This window comes from Oncorhynchus tshawytscha, linkage group LG29 (genome assembly GCF_018296145.1).
Source record: "Oncorhynchus tshawytscha isolate Ot180627B linkage group LG29, Otsh_v2.0, whole genome shotgun sequence".
Classification (NCBI taxonomy): Eukaryota; Metazoa; Chordata; class Actinopteri; order Salmoniformes; family Salmonidae; genus Oncorhynchus; species Oncorhynchus tshawytscha.
Genome location: NC_056457.1, coordinates 18,915,764 through 18,931,558, shown reverse-complemented (window position 1 = coordinate 18,931,558; position 15,795 = coordinate 18,915,764). Strand labels below are relative to the sequence as shown.

General features: G+C 42.4%; 1 pseudogene; it reads left to right on the top strand.

Annotated features, from left to right (window-relative positions):
* The first annotated feature begins 967 nt into the window (after nt 1–967).
* Nucleotides 968–14,569, top strand: LOC112227510 (annotated as a pseudogene).
* Nucleotides 14,570–15,795: the final 1,226 nt, after the last annotated feature.

Sequence of the window (15,795 nt, the reverse complement as noted above, 5' to 3'; positions counted from 1 at the left end):
CAGAAATCCATCACCCCATAACAGCTTTGATCGGTTGGGTCATCTCTCCACAGGAGGTGGAATGCATTGTTCTGATAACACTTCACTTATACGTGGGAGAACGTTTTCATGGAAATAAGCAGGTGTTTTAACCTGATTATGCTCATGTCAGAGCTGGGGGCCATAGATCAATGGATAATTGAAGGTCACTTGTCCAGAGTGTAGGCCTAGTCTGGCCAGCTCCCTGGACCAGAGGAAAGAGGAGTAGACAAGAATGGAGTAGAGGAAAGTATAGGAGTGCAGAGGAGAGGCAAGGACAGGATAGGAGAGAGGGTAGGAAAGGAGAGGGTAGAAGAGGAAAGGAGAGGAGAGGGTAGGAGAGGAAAAGAGAGGGTAGGAAAGGTAAGGAGAGGAGAGGGTAGGAGACGAAAGGTAAGGAGAGGAGAGTGGAGGAGAGGGTAGGAGAGGAAAGGAGAGGGTAGGAAAGGTAAGGAGAGGAGAGCGAAGGAGAGGGTAGGAGAAGAAAGGAGAGGAGAGCGGAGGAGAGGGTAGGAGAAGAAAGGAGAGGAGAGCGGAGGAGAGGGTAGGAGAAGAAAGGAGAGGAGAGCGGAGGAGAGGGTAGGAGAAGAAAGGAGAGGAGAGCGGAGGAGAGGGTAGGAGAAGAAAGGAGAGGAGAGCGGAGGAGAGGGTAGGAGAAGAAAGGAGAGGAGAGCGGAGGAGAGGAGTGGGAGGTCAGACAGGAAGGGAGGACTTCCTTCTCCTGCATGGCTAGAGTCCATGTTGTCCATTGCTTGATAATACATAGCATTTATATAGTGCTTTGCTAAAACCCAAAGACGCTTAAAGAACAGGAGTCATCATTGAATGTGACATAGACCACTTTTTAGGCGTTTATCCCATGCATTTGAGGACCTTGATGCGTTTGTAATCCAATGCATAATGGCATCTAAAATCAGACTGTTTACATGAAAATGGGTTCTATGATGTAATGTGCATTATTTTGATAAATGCCATAGCAACAGACACACGGTGGCACATACGCACTCATTTATTGCAAGTGACTTCATTTTTCTTTTGCTTTCCGAACCATTTAGAAAGTTTGGACAAGCGGTTAAACACGTTTTTGTACTACGTGTTTGGAGCGAGAGGTATGTACTTCCCAATGAAGACTGCAAATATGACTGTTGAAATACTACAAATACGTTTTTTGAAAAAATAAGTCTGCTCAGACTACAGCGTAGCATCAGCTGATGTGTGACTGACATTACAGAGTCCTTCAAGGCTCACCTCATGCAGGAGAGTAGCAGTCTAGATCCAGGAAACTGTATGTCATCAGACTGGCCTTTCTGAATACTAGGAATCTCCACAGCGGTGCCTTATCACCTTGTTAAGTAAACCTATTAGGATTTATACCTGTGTAATTAAAGTGTAATAGCCTATGTCATAACTCTAATAGAGGAGTAAATACATACACTTATGGATTACTTACTTTTGATAAAGACGTAATATGTAACTACCTATCTGCACATAACAGGTTCAAGGTAAGTTACGATAGAAGTGCTGCCCGAAAGTTGTGATGGTAATTAGTTTATAGTCATAGCCTCTACTCAGCTCCACAAGATCCATTGGCCAGAGTCAAGGCGAAGCTGCTATGGAAAAGAAATGCGCCCCACCCCCCCCCAATAGCAGGAAAACAACACCCTTAACTATGAAAATGAAAGCAGTGACAGCTTGCAAAGCAGCTTGTTCACGCCCCATTAGTTCACGAACATGGTGACATACTTTATTTATATTAACAATTAGTCCGTCTTGTTATTCTTTATAGATTCTTCTCATATTCAGTTTATGAACCATTAAGTTCATAGACAAGGACATAGTGAAATTCAATAAACTGATTTGAATGTACATTATCTGGTACATAGATCATGTGTAGGACGTTTCTGGTCATGTATAAACACGACTCTATTTACATTTCAGTTTGTTAACAATTCGTCAACCGTCTTGTTATCCTTTATAGCAGTATCTTGTATTTAGTTATAAACCATTCAACTAGGCTACTATAAGGGGACTCTAATCATATAAAAATCATATTAACAACAGACTATATATGTTTATAATCAGTTCAAATAGAGTTTAATATCAGATATTTTTGCCTATGATCGGTTGAGCAGTCACAGTTTCAATGGAGTAATAATGAGATGTGATTGGATGACAATACCAGCGGTGTCAAGGCTCAGGAGAAGACCCAGATGCAGACAGTTTCAATGGAACAAAATTTACAAAAAAGGGGGGGCAGGTAAACGACAGGCAGAAGTCAGTAGTCCAGGATGGTGTGACAAGGTACAGAACTGCAGGCAGGCTCAGGGTCAGGGCAGGCAGAATGGTCAAAAACCGGGAAAGCTAGAAAACAGGCACTAGAGACAGACATCAGCACGGGGAAAAACGCTGCTAGGCTTGACGAAACAAAACGAACTGGCAAAAGACAAACAGAGAACACAGGTATAAATACACTGGGGATAATGAGGAAGATGGGCGACATCTGGAGGGGGGTGGAGACAAGCACAATGACAGGTTAAACAGATTAGGGTGTGGCAAACGGCGATCGTTCACTGTGTTCTCTTTCCTTTCCTGAGACTCCAGAGTACGAGGATGGCTTCTGTTGGACTCGTACCTCCCCACCCTCTCCTTCACCATCGTCTACCTCCTCATAGTATACCTGGGACCAAAATACACGAGGAACAGACCATCGTACTCACTCAAGGGTGTTTTACTAGTGTACAACTTCTCTGTATCCATGCTCTCCCTCTACATGCTGGTTGAGGTAAGTTGTTCTAAGACAAACCGCATGAAGAGAGAATTCTGTGGATGAGTTGGGGCTATTGAGTGCCTTGATACCCTGGGTCATGTTAATTAGGGATCAAACGGAAGAAAAAGACTGAAACAGGAATTACCTAGACTTCTCCAAGAAGAAAGACTAATTTAAATGTTACATTGCAACATGTTTTAAAAGGTTTTCCATGGCATGCCCTAATGAACAATACCCTGAGAATGGATATCTGGTGGTAGAGTGTGTCTTACTGAGAAACTGTAGGTATAAAAGAGCCTTTGACTGTCAGAGAAGTCAGAAGACATGTATATTAAGAACATCCTAGTATTATACAGTGGGCAAAAGTGATGCTGATGCTTCGATAAATTATTCACTCTGAAAACAAAGAGATGGTGCCTCAAAGTGATGTTTCTTCACCCCTCCAAACGTGTGTGTGTGAAAAGGCCCTCTGGCAATAAAGGAATCTACAGTGTGTAGAGGTCATAGAAATCCTATTAGATTTATTATATTCATGTATTTATATACAGTACCAGTCAAAGGTTTGGACACACCTACTCATTCCAGGGTTTTGCTTTATTTTTACAATTAGTGAAGACATCAAACCATAGTTTGATAACACATAGGGAATCATGCATTAACCAAAAAAGTGTTTGTGTGTATATATATATATATATATATATATCTTTTTTTTTCTTTTTTTTTCTTCATATTTTAGATTCTTCAAAGTAGCCACCCTTTGCCTTGATGACAGCTTTGCACAATCTTGGCATTCTCTCAACTAGCTTCACCTGGAATGCTTTTCCAACAGTCTTGAAGGAGTTCTAACATATGCTGAGCACTTGTTGGCTGCTTTAAACTTGTTTAACACTTTTTTGGTTGCTAATGATTCCATGTGTGTTATTTAATAGTTTTTATGTCTTCACCATTATTCTACAAATGTAGAAAATACTAAAAAATAAAGAAAAACCCTTGCATGAGTAGGTGTGTCCAAACTTTTAACAGGTACTGTAGATATTTACTGTATTCTAATTCTATAGTTGAGGTCATTACACTTTTGCCTTCCGGGAAGGGAGAAAGGGAGGGATAGAGGGAGGGAGGGATAGGGATAGAAAGGGGGGGATAGGGATGGAGAAAGGGGGGATGGAGAAAGGGAGGGATGGAGAAAGGGAGGGATGGAGAAATGGAGGGATGGAGAAAGGGAGGGATGGAGAAAGGGAGGGATGGAGGGATGGAGAAAGGGAGGGATGGAGAAAGGGGGATAGAGGGATGGAGAAAGGGAAGGATAGAGAAAGGGGGATAGAGGGATGGAGAAAGGGAGGGATGGAGAAAGGGGGGATAGAGGGATGGAGAAAGGGAGGGATAGAGAAAGGGGGATAGAGGGATGGAGAAAGGGAGGGATGGAGAAAGGGAGGGATAGAGAAAGGGGGATAGAGGGATGGAGAAAGGGAGGGATAGAGAAAGACAAGAGGGATGAGGAGGAACGCTTGGTACTATCTCATGTTCATCTCCCCCCTAGCTTTCTCCCTCCCTCTGTCCTCCACCTCCCAACTCTATCTCCTTCTCTCTCTCACTCCTTTCTCTGTCTCCCGCCCCCCATCTCTCTCTCCCGCCCCCCCATCTCTATCTCCTTCTCTCTCCCACTCCTCTCCCTGTCTCCCTCTCTCACTGTGGCCTCTGGGCATGGGCCCGTCTGCGGTCTCATATGACATGTTGTGCAGTGGGCCAGAGGCCAAATCAGCTCTGATTCCAGGCTAGGTGACGGACCATACAGACTACTGTCACTGGCAGGCTGCCACTCTTACACAACACAGATTTGACTATTAATGTTGATAGAAAGATGATAATGTTTTGCAATAATATAAATCCAAATTAAGATCCTATGTATTATGTATATCTTCTTGATAGTGTGAAATAAGGTTTGAGGTGTTTTTTTGTTGTTGCTTGTATTGTTAGCTTCCGGGCCCCGGCATCTTGCCTATGGATGAGCCCAGTTGAAAAGGCCTGAAGAGGAGTTTGTACTGCATTACGTGCTTCTAACATATCCTTCAGTTAAACTGTTGGTGTCCACCCCTTTTTCATTTGACTTAATGTATATTCTGTATGTTTCACTGCATAAAACCCTCAGTTGTCTCACATCACAATCTTATACCCCTATGAAATAGTATGTTTATAAACCAGTTGTCCTAAAGACATACTGTATAGGGATGGTTTCCCGGACACAGATTAAGCCTCGTCCTAGACTAAAAAGTGTGCTCAATTGCGAATCGCCATTGTGTGGGGCAGGGTGGTGTTTGTGTGTTACAGGGAAATGGTGCACAACTGTGCGTATGTTTGTTTGGTGAGAGACACTGTGACGTTGACGTGGTGTTTTGGTTGCAGCTCATCTGTGCATCGTGGTCGGGGAGGCTACCGGCTACAGTGTTTGGGACTCCATGAAGCAGGGGAAGCGGATGTCAGGGTTAGTGAGACGATGGCCGTGTATGTGTGCTGACTCACACCCTAATCCTTTGCACCATCCTTCTTTCGTCTCTCAGTAACACTTCTGTGGAGTTCTGCTGTCTACTCCTTGACTGGCCAATGAAAACCACTGAAATAGACATGTAGAAATATATTTATATTTATATACACATCCACTATTCACATTATTATTATTTTTTTCAATTTTACCCCGTTTTCTCCCCAATTTCATGGTATCCAATTGTTTTTAGTAGCTACTATCTTGTCTCACCGCTACAACTCCCGTACGGGCTCGGGAGAGATGAAGGTTGAAAGTCATGCGTCCTCCGATACACAACCCAACCAAGCCGCACTGCTTAACACAGCGCGCATCCAACCCGGAAGCCAGCCGCACCAATGTGTCGGAGGAAACACCATGCACCTGGCAACCTTGGTTAGCGCACACTGCGCCCGGCCCGCCACAGGAGTTGCTGGTGCACGATGAGACAAGGACATCCCTACCGGCCAACCACTCCCTAACCCGGGCGACGCAGGGCTAATTGTGCGTTGCCCTATGGTCCTCCCGGTCACGGCCGGTTACGACAGAGCCTGGGCGCGAACTATTCACATTTTTAAGCAAGGAACCATGTAGTGTTAACTGTTGTGCCCTTACTACCTATTATAAACGTTATACATTCTATATATTCTTAGAAAAAAAGGGTTCCCAAAAGGGTTCTTCAGCTGTCCCCATAGGAGAACCCTTGTCACAGGTTCTACATGGAACCCCAATAGGGTACTTACCTGTAACCAAAAAGGGTTTTCCTATGGGGACAGCCAAATAACCCTTTTAGGGATAGAAAAAAGGTGCGAAGAGTGTAGTTAAGAAATGCAATATGTTGTACCCACTGTGACTATTAAAACCTACCCTAACCAGAAACCGTGGATGTATGATGGCATTCGTGCAAAACTGAAAATGTGATCCACCGCATTTAACCATGGAAAGAAGTCTGGAAATATGGCTGAATTTAAACAGCGTAGTTATTCCCTCCGCAAGGAAATCAAACAAGCGAAATGCAGGGTCTACAGGAAATCACAGACTACAAAAACAGCCACGTCACGCTTCCAGGCAAACTAAACATCTTCTTTGCCCACTTTGAGGATAATATAGTGCCACCGGCAGGGCTCGCTAACAAAGACAGCGTCCACCCCTCTCCTTCTCAGTGGCTGACGTGAGGAAAACTTTTAAACTTGTTAACCCTTGCAAGGCCGCTGGCCCGGACGGCATCCCTAGCCGCGTACTCAGAGCATGCACAGACCAGCTGGCTGGTGTGTTTACGGACATATTAAAACACCCCCCTATCAAATGGTCCACCCACACAGACAGTGTGATGAAGAAGGCGCAACAGCGCCTCTTCAACCTCAGGAGGCTGAAGAAATTTGGCTTGTCACCCAAAACCCTGACAAACATTTACAGATGCACAACCGAGAGCATCCTGTCGGGCTGTATCACAGCCTGGTGTGGCAACTGCACCGCCCTCAACCGCCAAGCTCTCCAGAGGGTGGTGCAGTCTGCACACATCACCGGGGGAAAACTACCTGCCCTCCATGACACCTACAGCACCCGATGTCACAGGAAGGCCAAAAATATCATCAAGGATGATAACCACCTGAGCCACTGCCTGATAACCACCTGAGCCACACCGCTATCATCCAGAAGGCGAGGTCAGTACAGGTGCATCAAAGCTGGGACCGAGAGATTGTAAAACAGCTTCTATCTCAAGACCATCAGACTGCTAAACAGCAATCACTAACTCTGAGAGACTGCTGCCTACATTGAGACCCAATCACTGGACACTTTAATAAATGGATCACTAGTCACTTTAAACAATGCCACTTTAAATAATGGCACTTAAATAATGTTTACATATCTTACATTACTCATGTCACATGTATATATTGTATTTTATACCATCTACTGCATCTTGCCTATGCCACTCGGCCATCGCTCATCCATATGTTTATAGGTACATACTCATTCACCCCTTTAGATTTGTGTGTATTAGGTAGTTGTTGGGGAATTGTTAGATTACTTGTTAGATATTACAGCACTATGGGAACATTTCGCTACACTCGCATTAACATCTGCTTACCATGTGTATGCGACCAATAAAATTCGATTTGATGTCGCTTGCACTCACATATAAAGCGTCTTATATACAAGTTCAATATGAGGTGAAACTATGGAGCTTGCATGAACCAGTTCTCCATAACTCAAGTAAATTATGTTAAAGCCCTTTCTGTTTAGCCTCGTACAACCAGCCTGATCTTGCAAGCTTACATAAATGATTCGCTATATGGACTCAATATAGCAAATCATTTATGTAAGCTGGTGATATCAGACTTGCCGATTCTGGAGTGGCGCCTGACACAGCGTTTTCCACCATAACCAAATTATGACATTTCCAAGAGTGTGCAAATCTGTCATCAAGGCAAAGGGTGGCTATTTGAAGAATCTCAAATATATTTTGTTGTTTAACCCTTTTTTTGGTTATTACGTAATTCTATGTGTTTTATGTCATAGTTTTGATGTCTCCACTATTATTATACAATGTAGAAAACATAAAAAAATAAAGAAAAACCCTTGAATGAGTAGGTGTTCTAAAACTTTTGAACAGTAGTGTATGCCAGGGCCACCCAAGTGGCGCAGCGGTCTAAGGTACTGCATCACAATGTTGCAGAATCACTAGTTGTGTCACAACCGGCCGTGACCGGTAGTCCCATAGGGGGGCGCACAATTGGCCCAGCATGGTCCGGGTTAGGGGAGAGTTTGGCCGGGAGGGCTTTACAAAGACCAGGCGGTTGGAACCAAAAACTTCAAATTTGGACTCATCAGAACAAAGGACATATTTCCACCTGTCTAATGTCCATTGCTCATGTTTCTTGGACCAAGCAAGTCTCTTCTTATTATTGGTGTCCTTTTAGTAGTGGTTTCTTTGCAGCAATTTGACCATGAAGGCCTGATTCATACAGTCTCCTCTAAACAGTTGATGTTGAGATGTGTCTGTTACTTGAACTCTTATTTTGGCTGCAATTTCTGAGGCTGGTAACTCCAATTAACTTATCCTCTGTGGCAGAGGTAACTCTGGGTTTTTCTTTCCTGTGGCGGCCCCCATAAGATTCAGTTTCTTCATAGCGCTTGATGGTTTTTGCGAATGCACTTGAAGAAACTTTCAAAGTTCTTGAAATTTTCCGGTATGACTGATCAGGTCTTAAAGTAATGATGGACTGTCATTTCTCTTTGCTTTATTTGAACTGTTCTTGGCATAATATGGACTTGTTCTTTACAGAGCTCTCTTCTGTATACCACCTCTACCTTGTCACAACACAACTGATTGGCTGAAACACATTAAGAAGGAAAGAAATTCCACAAATGAACTTTTAACAAGGCACACCTGTTAACTGAAATGCATTCCAGGTGACTACCTCATGAAGCTGGTTGAGAGAATGCCAAGAGTGTGCAAAGCTGTCATTAAGGCAAAGGGTTGCTACTTTTAAATATATTTTGATTTGTTTAACACTTCTTGGTAACTTCAAAATTCCATGTGTATTATTTCAAAGTTTTGATGTCTTCACTATTATTTTACAATGTAAGAAAAGTACAAATAAAGAAAAAAAAACACTTGAATGAGTACAGTTGAAGTCGGAAGTTTACATACACCTTAGCCAAATACATTTAAACTCAGTTTTTCACAATTCCTGACATTTAATCCTAGGAAAAATTCCCTGTCTTAGGTTAGTTAGGATCACCAATTTATTTTAAGAATGTGAAATATTAGAATAATAGTAGAGAGAATAATTTATTTAAGCTTTTATTTCTTTCATCACATTCCCAGTTGTTCAGAAGTTTACATGCACTCAATTAGTATTTGGTAGCATTGCCTTTAAATTGTTTAACATGGGTCAAACGTTTTGGGTAGCCTTCCACAAGCTTCCCACAATAAATTGGGTTAATTTTGGCCCATTCCCCCTGACAGAGCTGGTGTATCTGAATCAGGTTTGTAGGCCTCCTTGCTCGCACAAGCTTTTTCAGTTCTGCCCACAAATTTTCTATAAGTTTGAGGTCAGGGCTTTGTGATGGCCACTCCAATATCTTGACTTTGTTGTCCTTAAGCCATTTTGCCACAACTTTGGAAGTATGCTTGGGGTCATTGTCCATTTGGAAGACACATTTGCGACCAAGCTTTAACTTCTTGACTGATGTCTTTAGATGTTGCTTCAATATATCCACATAATTTTCCTCCCTCATGATGCCATGAGGGAGCAAAGCACCCCGACAACATAATGCTGCCACCTCCGTGCTTCACGGTTGGGATGGTGTCCTTCGGCTTGCAAGCATCCCCCTTTTTCCTCAAAACGTAATGATGGTCATTATGGCCAAACAGTTCTATTTTTGTTTCATCAGACCAGAGAACATTTCTCCAAAAAGTACGATATTTGTCCCCATGTGCAGTTGCAAACCATAGTCTGGCTTTTTTATGGCGGTTTTGGAGAAGTAGCTTCTTCCTTGCTGAGCAGCCTTTCAGGTTATGTCGATATAGGACTCTTTTTACTGTGGATATTGATACTTTTGTACCGGTTTCCTCCAGCATCTTCACAAGGTCCTTTGCTGTTGTTCTGGGATTGATTTGCACTTTTGGCACCAAAGTACGTTCATCTCTAGGAGACAGAACGTGTCTCCTTCCTGAGCGGTATGATGGCTGCGTGGTCCCATGGTGTTTATACTTGCGTACTATTGTTTGTACAGATGAACGTGGTACCTTTAGGCATTTGGATATTGCTCTCAAGGGTGAACCAGACTTGTGGAGGTCTACAATTTTTTTCTGAGGTCTTGGCTGATATATTTTGATTTCCCCGTGATGTCAAGCAAAGAGGCACTGAGTTTGAAGGTAGGCCTTGAAATAAATCCACAGGACCGCCTCCAATTGACTCAAATTATGTCAATTATCCTATCAAAAGCTTCTAAAGCCATGATATAACTTTCTGGAATTTTCCATGCTGTTTAAAGGCACAGTCAACTTAGTGTATGTAAACTTCTGACACACTGGAATTGTGATACAGTGAAATAATCTGTCTGTAAACAATTGTTGGAAAAAATGTGTCATGCACAAAGTAGATGTCCTAACTGACTTTAAAAACTATAGTTTGTTAACATGAATTTTGTGGAGTAGTTGTAAAATGAGATTTAATGACTCCAACCTAAGTGTATGTAAATTTCCAACTTCAACTGTAGCTCTGTCCAAACTTTTGACTGGTACTGTACATTTTCGTTTATATTTTAAAGACTAAACACCAGGAAATCAAGGTTTGAAATGGGTATGTTTAGTCAAATATTAAATCTGTTAGGGATTCTTGCGGTCAATTTGCAGTCTACAATTGATCTGTAATTATGCTCCTGACGCCCGACCATCCACTCAAGAAAAATAATCATCCCACAGCTAAATCTATACAGTTGACGATCCTTGATCTATGGCAAGGCGCATTGAAACTGTTCTGCCGGCTCGTAGTGGCCCAACGCCCTATTAAGACACTATGATAGTGTTTCCTTTAGTTTGGCAGTTACCTGTACATGCTCATGCTGCTACTGTACCTCATCCAACTTCTAAGGGAATGAGTTGTATGATATGATGGTCAGTTCGTGTCCATGAATTACTTCAGCATGACCCCGCTCCATCCCATGGCTGACCCCGCTCCATCCCATGGCTGACCCCGCTCCATCCCATGGCTGACCCCGCTCCATCCCATGGCTGCCCCCGCTCCATCCCATGGCTGCCCCCGCTCCATCCCATGGCTGCCCCCGCTCCATCCCATGGCTGCCCCCGCTCCATCCCATGGCTGACCCCGCTCCATCCCATGGCTGACCCCGCTCCATCCCATGGCTGCCCCCGCATCCCATGGCTGCCCCCACTCCATCCCATGGCTGCCCCCGCATCCCCCCGTCATCTGCACATCTCTCTTCCCCTCGTTTGAAAACATTGCATCTGAATGTGATAACATAAAGCAACATACACAAGAATACAGCTGTGTAATTTATGACACAGGAATGGACACACAATACAAGAATTTAACGTCAGAGATCATGTCATAAGTGAATTAAAATAATACATGTTTAATGTTTATTGCTGCACTAAAACATTGAAATTAGATTATGGTCAAATGTTTTGTATATAACAATTCTTAAAACCTCTTTGGGCTACTAGCATGTCTAGCCCTCGACAACATCCAGTGAAATTGCAGAGTGCGAAATTCAAAATACAAGTATCGTAATATCAAACATTCATGAAAATACAAGTGTCTTACATCGTTTAAAAGCTTAACTTCTTGTTAATCCAGCCGCTTTGTCAGATTTAAAAAAGGCTTTACAGCGAAAGCATACCATGTGATGATCTGAGGACAGCACCCTGCGTACAAAAGCATTAAAAACATTTTCCAAACCAGCAAAGGCGTCACGAAAGTCAGAAATAGCGATAAAATAAATCACTTACCTTTGAAGATCTTCCTCTTTTTGCAATCCCAAGGGTCCTAGCTACATAACAAATGGTCGTTTGAGTCGATAAAGTCCTTCTTTATATCCCAAAAAAGTATGTTTAGTTGGCGCACTTGATTCAGTAATCCACCTGTTCCCCTCGTTCAAAATGCATACAAAGGAATCCCAAAAGTTACCAATAAACTTTGTCCAAATAAGTCAAACAAAGTTTCTAGGCAATCCTCAGGTACTCTAATATGTAAATAAATAATCAAATTTAAGACAGAAAATAGTGTGTTTAATACCGGAGATAAATAACGAAGTGCTTGCCCTCAACCACGCGGGCCACAACACTACAGTCAAAATGAGAGCCACCTAGAAAAACTACAAATTCTAGCACATTTTTCAAAAAACAAGCCTCAAAACCTTTCTAAAGACTGTTGACATCTAGTGGAAGCCATAGAAATGGCAATCTGGGAGGTATTCCTTTGAATCTCCCCTAAACAAGGATTTGAATGGGCTGTGACAAAAAATTAAATCTTGATGGATTCTCCTCGGGTTTTTGCCTGCCACATCAGTTCTGCTATACTCACAGATATTATTTTAACAGTTTTAGAAACTTCGGAGTGTGTTCTATCCAATACTACCAATTATATGCATATCCTAGCTTCTGGGCCTGAGTGAAAGGCAGTTTACTTTGGGCACCTCAGTCATTCAAACTTCCGAATACTGCCCCCTAGCCCGAAGAAGTTAATTAAGTACTTTTGTAAGCAACAGGGTCAAAGTGACAGATACATGAAAGGAAAGTTGATCCAGTGCTGGCCATATGACCGCTCACCTATAGGCTCTTCTATACACTCTCCACAGGTAGCCAAGGTGCTGTGGTGGTACTACTTCTCCAAGCTGATTGAGTTCCTCGACACCATGTTCTTTGTGCTGCGGAAGAAGAACAGCCAGATCACCTTCCTGCAAGTGTATCACCACGCCTCCATGTTCAACATCTGGTGGAGTGTTCTCAACTGGATCTGGATCCCTGTGGACAGAGTAGGTCACAACCACTTTTGCCAACATCACTGTTTGAAGAATGTATCCTTCAAAGGACTCAACTGATCCTAGAGCGAATCAGAATGGGGCTGGCTGTGTGAGTGGTTTAGCAACATCGGCTTCCTATATCGCAACAAAGCATCCTTCACTCATGCTGCCAAACATACCCTCGTAAAACTGACCATCCTACCGATCCTCGACTTCGGTGATGTCATCTATAAAATAGCCTCCAACACTCTACTCAACCAACTGGATGCAGTCTATCACAGTGCCATCCGTTTTGTCACCAAAGCCCCATACACTACCCACCATTGCGACCTGTATGCTCTCGTTGGTTGAGGTTGGCTACAGGTTATCTACAAGTCTCTTCGCACCCCAGTATCTCTACCTGCACATTCATCTTCTGCCGATCTACAATTCCAGTGTTTAATTGCTATATTGTAATTACTTCGCCACCATGGCCTATTTATTTCCTTAACTTACCTCATTTGCACTCACTGTATATAGACTTTTTGTTTTCTTTTGATCTACTGTATTATTGACTGTCTGTTTTGTTTATTCCATGTGTAACTCTGTGTTGTATGTGTCAAATTGCTATGCTTTATCTTGGCCAGGTTGCAGTTGCAAATGAGAACTTGTTCTAAACTAGCCTACCTGGTTAAATAAAGGTGAAATAAAATTTAAAAAATAAAAAATGTCCCTCCCTGCTTCAAGCAATTTGCAAATTTTGGTTTATTCCTTTTCTCACATTTTGTTGCCTTTGTGACAGTGACAGACCAAACTGAAGGACTTCAATGAAAGGGTTGGTCAAATATCTCCCAAGTCTTCTTTCAAGGTTTCTTTGGGCCAACTCTGAACAGTTTCATCCATGTGTGTATGTACTCCTATTACGGCCTGTCCACAACACCCTCCATGCAGAAATACCTCTGGTAGAAGCGCTACCTGACTCAGGCTCAGCTGGTGAGTACACTGGTCCATCTAGTTCACATTTCTGTCTAAACGAGAATGATGCCCCTCTTTCAGCATCCACATGGATGTAAAAAAAGATATATCCTGTCAGCAAGCAGCATTTAGGCAGGATGCAACAACCCCTTAACTCTCATTAAGGGAGCTACCCTTCTAATCTCTAGTTTAGGAACCCCTCTAGACTAAGAAATGATTTTTAGTGTCTTCATTAACCAACAACATGGGATGATAAGATGTTAGAGGAATGATAACTCTTTACTTTCCCTCTGCCTCAGGTCCAGTTTCTACTGTCCATCATACACACCCTGGGTGCAGTCATCGTCCCCTGTGGTTTTCCCATCAGACGCCTGCTCATCCAGGTCTCCTATATGGCCACCCTCGCAATTCTCTTTGTCAACGTCTACATTCAGGTACAGTAATGACTGGGGCCAACTTCACATGGCCAGTGGATTTAAACCGGGTCATGTTACAAGAAAAATGCTTTATGTTTTGCAACAGAAAGTGTTATTGGAAAAGTCCAGGTAGTCCCTCCCTGTTTGTCCATTTGGTGCCTAACAAACACAACCATGGTCTTTGTTACCTTAGGGCTTGATTTAAAGGCATTGCTGAATGTTTGTTGGTTTCTCAATGATTCGACGTTGACTGAAGTCCAAATGCTTTGATCCTAGACCTACAGAAAAAGACGGCCCAGCGAAGACGATAAGCTTACTTTTGAGCAGAGCCACATCAAGTCCAGTCATTCAAATGGCCACTCCGCCTCGACCAATGGCACCAGCCTCAAGAAAAGGCAGTAGTCGTCAGACCCGGATGGCAAGATCACGACTCCAACCACTACTAGAATCTATTTATGCAGTGACACTACTATATCGCTCCAACTCAGCATTTTTGTATCAAATACTTGTTTTGGTTTCCTTGATGCTTGACACTGAATGTGTAACAGTACTGTGCACAATGCTAATTTCCATTGCACTTCCACGTGTTCAAATATAAGTGTGAAAGCTCCCTCAATTCCTATATTGTCATAGTCTTATCTTGAGCTCAATCAGCAATTTCCACAATACTTTGTATAGGCACCCTGGCACTTTAATCAATTTCATATTTATTCTAAAGTAAATTGAAATTAAACAACTTGATATCCACACCTTATTGGATTTGCAGAACCAATTTTATTTAAGTTTACATAAAAACACTTAACAGAACGGCATGGACAAAATTGCCACCCCCGAGCTAGAACTTGGTTGCATGTGGCACCCCGTTTGGGTCTTTGCATGTCAAAAATGATACCCATCAAAAGGGGTGCCCTCCAACTGCTGTTTTCAGCTCTCTCCATAGTTTTATTTATTTAACCAGGAAGGGCTCATTGAGATTTGAAATCTATTTTTCAAGCGCATCCTGGCCAAGATAGGCAGCACCAAGTCATTACACAATTACAGACAAACATGAAAAACTACAGGTAATCTAGTAAAAAAAATAAAAAAATAAAGAATTCACAAGAGTATAACAAAATCATAAAACAGATCATTAAAAACAATGACAGGTCAGGGAATCAGCTTGAAAATCCTTCAATGGTTTAAACACCAATCGGGACAAGTTCTTCCAGATTAAAAGTATTTCAGGCGTTCCAAGCAGATGGCGCAGAGTACATAAAAGCCCTTCTACCAAATTCATTTCAGACATTTGGAACATCTAGCAGGATAAAGTCCTGCTAATGAAGAGAGTACCCACCACATTTCTGAAAAATAAAAATGCCCAAATAAAATAGTAAACCCAAAATGGCTTTAGAAATAAAAGTATACCAGTGACTGAGACTACGATTGACTAGAGAAGGCCAACCAACCCTTGTATAAAGTGCAGTGGTGCGTAAGGGTTTGGCAGTTTAAAATAAATCTCAACGCTCCATGAAAAAGAGTGTCAATTGATCTCAAACACTGAGCGGAAGCATTCATATAAAAATAAAAAATATCCCCATAGTCTAGTAAAGGCATAAATGTAGCTGATACTAGCCTCCTTCTGGCTTAAA